This window comes from Tupaia chinensis, unplaced genomic scaffold (assembly GCF_000334495.1).
Source record: "Tupaia chinensis unplaced genomic scaffold, TupChi_1.0 Scaffold000549_1, whole genome shotgun sequence".
Taxonomy (NCBI): Eukaryota; Metazoa; Chordata; class Mammalia; order Scandentia; family Tupaiidae; genus Tupaia; species Tupaia belangeri.
Genome location: NW_006160061.1, coordinates 6,104,057 through 6,111,381, shown reverse-complemented (window position 1 = coordinate 6,111,381; position 7,325 = coordinate 6,104,057). Strand labels below are relative to the sequence as shown.

Genomic DNA, 7,325 nt, shown 5'->3' with positions numbered 1-7,325 from the left:
TACATTGTATTTAGTTGTTGCATTCATTTAATCTCCTTTAATGTAAAAATAAACCCCCCAAAAAAATCCTAACTTTTTGTGTCACATCATAGACATTCTTAATGAGACTGGGTTAAATGCAAGATGTCCCTTAATTTTTCTTTTTTTTTATTATTAAATTCAGGCTAACCTTTCTTGGCAATATTGTTCTCTGTCAAAGTATTATGTCACATAAGAAGAAATCCTTGTTCTTCCTCAGTATTTTTCTTTTTTCTTTTTTTTTTTACTTTATTCATGATAGAGTCCATGTGCGTGCACGTCAGAGTGACAGTATGAGAGAAAGAAAGAGATGAGCACCCTCCACAGGATATGACCATGCCATGATCCCCTCCTCCAGTCCTCCAGTCTGTCAGACCTTGGACACTCATGGCATGCCTGGCATGTTTCAGGCTGACCAGGCTGGAGATTTGAACCACCACTGCCATGTAGGATCTGGCTTCTCTTGAGCAGTCCTTTACCACTGAGTGACAGAGCCATCCCAAGAGGAAGTTCTTGACACAGCAGACAAGATGACTGCTGTAGCTTGCTGGAAAGTCTCATTTAAGTTTCCAGTTCTTCTTGCTTTAATTGTATCCTAATGAAGCAGTTTCTAAATGGTTTAGTACTTAAGATAAATTTGATATTACTAAATAGGGTGTTATCCAATCCATTTGCTGTCATTTTGTAACACCAAAAATCTTCCCTCTTAAATTGATCAGTTTCTTGTGAGTTTGTTTCTAGCAGTTTGGAGAGCTGATAAACTCAAGTTTCTGATTTTCAAAGCTGAGGCCAAGTGGTAATACTATCTTCCTTATAGGGTTGAGGTGAGGAATATTTGAGATATTAACAGATATAAAATATAACTGACAGTAATATGCTCTGTGAGAGGCCTCTATTAATACAACTCATCTCTCCTAGGTATTTATTTTAAAAACACATGTGTAGCATATATTATTGTATCTGGTACTATAAGTGCTTTATGAATATTAATGTTTATAACAGCCCTTCTAGTTAGGTACCATTTTACCCCCATTTACAGAGAAGAAAATTGAAACCCAAACAAGAAAAGAAAAGAAACTTTCTCAAGATCATACAACAAGGGGTCTTATTTCTTTATCTTTGAGATCCCATTTGAAAGCAGGCAGCCTTTGTAGCTGCAGTCTGTATTTTAGGATGAATTGTATTCACCTGCTTAGATTTCGATCCCTCCAACACTCCCAGTGACCCTCCCACCCTCCCCTCCCTGTATGTGGCTGCTGTTTTACCATACAGCGATGGCTACTTGATCACATGACAGTTCCACAGCCATGGCGATGTGTGACTCTGTGTGTTGTGTGTGTGTTGTATGTATGTACACATAAATCAGACTGCTTTATTGAGTTATTGTTCTTACAACTTTATTGTTTTCCCTATTTTAATACCTAAGCTTTTTTTCTTGTTTTATTTTTTAAATTTTAAGCCTTAGAGTTTGGCAGACCCTGCTTTAAGCTGACTACGTGATTATCCTCTCTGTGTCACAGTGTTCTCATCTACAAAATCGGAATACCAGCACCTATCTTATGGGATTATGTGAAGATTAAATTAGGTGAAATTATAAAGTTAGGCAAGTTGTAAAAGCTATATAGAAATATTTTGTATGCATTTCATACATTTAAATGAGATCTTATTCTTTTTTATGTTTTCTCCATTTTAATTTAGAAGATTCAGAGTTTTAGTTTTTAGTTTTTTTATTTGTTTGTTTCTGGTGGTGGCAGTGGTGAGAAGACTTGAAACTAAGCAACCTCTTTTTAAATTATAATTTCTGATTCACATATAATCATTGCACATCTTTGTGAGGTACAGTACAGTTCTTTGAAAGCAAGTGTACAGTGTGCCATAATCACATAAAAGATACTAGCATATTCGTCATCCCCAACGTTCACCGCCACATATCATACATACCTGAAAGTCGCTCTGCTGGGTTTTTGGAGACGTGTGTTACTTTGTCACTGACCTTCTATAACCCTTGTTTGTTTTTTTTGGGTTTCCTTTTTTTTTTTTTTTTTTTTTTTTTTTTTTGTCTTTAACTTGCTAGAGGACACGTACGCTTACCAGAGAGAAAAGGAAAATGAGAAAGCACATCGTGGAGAATGGTCACCTGTCCTCAATTTCTCCTTTCAGGATTTTGGGCACGCACACATATATGCCTGGCATGTTTTATAAGCTACCCTGTCCAGGATTCAAACTTCACAGTTGGCCATGTGGAATTCAGCCACCTTAATAACCACATCACAGGCTGGCCCATACTCCTGTGCCTTTTAGCCAATTTCTCCCCATTCTTCCCACCCATCCCTGCATCTTACATCTACCATAACTCTGCTGTTTCTATATTACTGGCTCATTAACTTCCATTAGTGAGTGAGAACACTTAGTATTAATATTTATTAAGTGGGGACATATAGTATTTGCCTTATTTAATTTTGTAACTTCTTACTTACATTTAATTGTTGTACATCTTTGTGGGGAGCAACACAGTTTTACAAAGCATGTATGTGATATGTGATAACCAAATCAAGACTATTACCATATTCATCATCTTCCGCAAAGACCATTGCATTATGTTGTACATCTTTGATTTTCAGTCTACTAGTTTTTATTGAGATACACACACACACACACACACACACACACACACACACAGTCAACAGCACAGTATTTTTCTTTTATAGTCTTATTTTACTTAGCATTGTATCTTCTAGATATATCTATGTATCTACCATTTTCTTTACCCATTCAGTCATTGGTTAGACTATTTAGGATCACATTCCAGAGCTTCAATTGCTTCAATTTAAAGTGGGGATGTTGGGTCCAGTAGGTGGCATAATGGTTATGTCACTGGACTCCCAAGTAGTTGACCATGGTTTGAGTCCTGGATCCAGTGGCCTAAAACTCACAACAGGCACGTGTCCATGCATGCCCAATACTCCAAGAGGAGAATGAAGGAGAAGGGATTGTGTCATGGCCATGCCCTGGTGAGGTGATTTCTCGCTTTCTGTCTTTCTGGCAAGTGCATGCACCCTATAGCAAAAATCTTTTTGAAAAAGACAAAATAAATAGATAAAGTGGGGCTGTTAATGCCTGTCTCGTATTATGGTTATGATCACTATTGTGTCTCAAGTGCCTCCTGCAGTGCCTGACATAGAGTGAGCACCTAATAAAGATTGCTGGAGTGATAATGAATGGGGCTAGCCAGGGGCATGGTAAATGAGGCAGCTGGATCCCACATCTGACTGTGCATTCAAGTCCTGGACCAGTGGCTTGCAAAACATGCCAGGCACATGTGTGTGTTTGCCCAAAATCCTAAGAGGAGAATGGAGGACAAGGAATTGCAGTGTGGCCATCCTTCCTTGGGGGTGACTTCTCACTTTCCTTCTTTCTCTCCTTCTCTCTCTCTGATGAGGCCCTGCACCCTGTAGTCAAATTTTAAAATAAAAGAAATACTGAATAAAATGACATTGGGTAGGTTCAATGAGATCGAAAAGACCTTACACCCAGGCAGAGAGTAAGTATGCACAAATACATTGCTATTTTTAATGACAATTTTAAAATTCTTAAATATATTTCTTCAGTATATATTAATAAACATAAAAATAAGGAATATAATAGTCTCTTTCATTATTTCTGGTTATTAACTATGGTATTTTGAAAGCTGAGCCTCTTTGGTTCTTTAACAGAGACATAATGATGTTTAGAAATAAAAATTTAAAACTAAATATCATTATTAAATAATTTTGAAAATCACTCTGAGTAAATGTGTGTGCCCATGTTATTTCTGTTACAGAGAGAAGAGATACTCCCTTATAGGGACTCGTAAAGGAATAAAGCGTCTGGAGATTTACTGCCTCTGTTTCACTGCTGGATTTCACACAGCGCTTGTTATGTTTTCATCACTTTCGCTCCAGAAGGTAGGAATTGCATTTTCTTTCTGTAGATTCTTTATACAATGATCATTTTCTTGTCTGTGGACTTAATTTATATTAAATATGGAACACATCTGACATTTCTGGATTAAAATACCCAATATCTTCAGATAAGATACTAAAATATGTTATCTCTAAAAAATTTCCCTTTATAATTATAAAATTAATGCATTTTCTTTTTTTTAATTAATGCATTTTCAGTGTAAAAATGGTAATACAGAAAAATAAAGTAATCTTATTACCTTGATGAAACTACTCTTCCTATTTTGTTGTTTATCTTTCTTAAGTTGTTTTTATACATGTTTATTATATATAAAATAAACATCTATATAATTATAATAATTATGACATGAAACCATAGGATAAAATGTTTCCAAGCTTCCCTGTTTCTTTTACTGAGCACTTCATTACACATTTTTCATGTCAGTAAATATCAACTAGATTACATTTTTTAATGGTTGTACATTATCAGTTTAAAGATTTCATTTAAATCATGTACCCACTTTCATATAATTGAAGAGATATTTCCAGCTTTTCCCTGTGATAAATACAATGTCAGTGAACATTCTTATACATAGATATTTCTACTCACATGTGATCATTTTTTTAAAGACAATTTCTAAAAGTGTTGCAAAACCTTAGTTTCTAAGCATTCTCTCTGATGAAAATGTTCCACACACATATCATAAGGAAACACTATTATTCATCATCTTAGAAATGTATATATATCAGTGTATAGTAGCATACTAAAGTCTTTGAAATTAACTTATCTAACCATTGAATTCTTTCTTAAAATAACATCTGTCTTCAGGATGTTAACAGGGGAGGTAGTTTGGGGTCATGGTGGATATGGGAAATCTCTGTATTCTCCACTCAATTTTACCATGAACCTACTGCTTGGGAAATAATCTTTATTTTTTATAACAGTGGGAAAAAAATTTAGAGAAAAAATTTTAATGCTATTGTGGAAATTTACATTTAAAAAATTAAATGTACAACATACACAACAATAATTTCACAGTCTCATGCAGCACAGAATTCTATCATATGGAAGCCAGCAGGTGGCGTGGTGGTTAAGGGTTCTGGACTCCCACATGGCCAACTGTGGTTTGAGTCCCAGTCCTGGCGACTTGCTTTCTCATTTTTTTCTCTCTCTCTTCCTCTCTGCCTCTCTCTCTCTCGCTCTGTCCCTCTCTGGTCAAATAAAATAAAGTAAATAAATAACGTCAAATAAAATTATTAAAGAAAAAGAATTCTATCATATGAATAAAATATAATTTATATATCCCAAATGTCTATTGTGTATGTCATCCTATTTTTGTTTTATAGATTCAGTATATTTCCTTATTTCTCTAAAAATACTAAAGTTAATGAAATACTTTCTTTAGAAAAAATAAATTAGATGTATAGACATTGTATCTTTTTTTTTTTTTTTTTTTTGGAGAGGTTTTGCTATAGGGTGTGTGCACTTGCCAGAAAGACAGAGACAGATAGAGAGACAGAAAGCGAGAAATCACACCACCCCCCCTCCAGGGGGATGACCACGCCACAATCCCTTCTCCTCCATTCTCCTCTCAGGATCTTGGGCACGCACTCATAAACGCCCGGCATGAGTTTAAGCTACCGAGTCCAGGACTCAAACTGCAGTTGACTACATAGGAGTCCAGAGACATAGCCATTATGCCAACTGCTGGTCCCAATATCATTTTATCAGTTAATATTTCAGTTTGTACACTGATTTTAGATATAATTTTTCCTAATCAATATTTTGCGTCTGCCATAGTTTGGCTAATATATTGACTTCCAATGCAATGTAGAGTGTTACAACAAATACACACTTTGGTTAGGATTATTGTTACTCAATTCACAACTTTAAAATGTCCTTATAAGAATTTAACTATTACTAATTACTAAATACTTTTGACAAGAAAAGTGTTGCTCATCCTCATATATTAAAATCAAAATGGTTAACATATTCAAAAACCTCAGTTTCCTTTTATTGAAGTTACATTAGAAACTATAACTCTCTTTCTACCATTATATAAATTTTATCTTTCTATTCTTAAAAAGTATGGGGCTGGGCCAGCAGGTGGCATGGTGGTTAAGGGTGCTGGATTCCCACATGGCCAACCACGGTTCAAGTCCTGGACCTGGCGGCTTGCTTTCTCGCTTTCTCTTTCTCTCACTCTGTCTTTCTCTAGTCAAATTAAAATAAAGAAAGAAAGTTAAATAACAATAATTCTAAAAAGAGTATGGGACCAATAGATGACAGTGGTTACATAGCTGGATTCCCACATGGTTGGCCACAGTTCGCATCCCGAACCCAGTCGTTTAAAACTCATGCCAGGTGGGACCAGCAGATGACATAATGGTTATGTTGCTGGACTTTCACATAGTCAACCATGGTTCAAGTCCCAGACCTGTTGGCTTAAAACTCACACTGGGTGCATGTGTGTGCATGCTCAAAATCCCAAGAGAAGAATGGAGAAGGGATTGTGGCATGGCCATCCTCCCCAGGGAATGATTTCTCACTTTCTGTTTCTGTCTTTCTCTGTCTCACCGGTTAGCACATGCACCCTATAGCAAAAATCTCTCTGAAAAGAAAACTCACACAGGCCACATGTGCATGCAAAATGCCAAGAGGAGAAGGGATTGCAGTGTGGGCATCCCCCCTGAGGGTCATTTCTCGCTTTCTGTCTCTGTCTCTTTCTCTTCAGCGAGTGCACGTGCCCTATAACAACAACAACAAATCTCAAAAAAAGAAAAAGTACCGTCCCAAATTGTGAACGGCGTTACTGTGCTACCACAGACTTTCTGAATAGCGAGACGACAGGCACACACCCCCACACCCAGCTTTTAGAGTGAGCTAGGAATCAAGTCCACGCCTCCATGTGGCCTCGGGCTGCCATTGGTAGCATCAACCAGTGTCACTACTGTGGCCGGCCATCTTTTATCTTTTTGATAATAGTATCCTAATATGTGAGGTGATATCTCATGGTAGTTTAAGAAATTAAATTGTTAAATATAATTAGTAAGAAACTGTATCTCACCATAAACTGCAGCATAGTTACTGGAAGAACAGGGAGCAAACTGCAATACTAGAAATAAAGCAGAAATAGAAAGCTTAAAGCAAGGAAGGTAGTAACAAATAATGCATGTGTTATCCTGTGTAACAAAAACTAAAAGTTCTAATTAAAGAAATTTCTGGAATGATTCAACTCCAGTTTATCCTGCAGTTTTCAGAGAAGATTACTTTTCTAAATTCATTTTCGCATTTAAAAAATTATTTTGGGTTTTTAAAATGAAAGCTGGCTTATGAAAACTGTATCACCAAATTCTAAACTTAGA

At 36.2% G+C, this 7,325-nt stretch overlaps 1 protein-coding gene across 1 annotated transcript in view; it reads left to right on the top strand.

The window, feature by feature from the left end:
* The first annotated feature begins 3,831 nt into the window (after positions 1–3,831).
* The window catches only part of MBD5 (methyl-CpG binding domain protein 5), a 154,116-nt gene continuing 150,622 nt past the window's right edge, over positions 3,832–7,325 (top strand). The window contains 1 exon segment of the mRNA XM_006157649.3: positions 3,832–3,962. The gene's annotated coding sequence lies outside the window, so the exon portion shown is untranslated.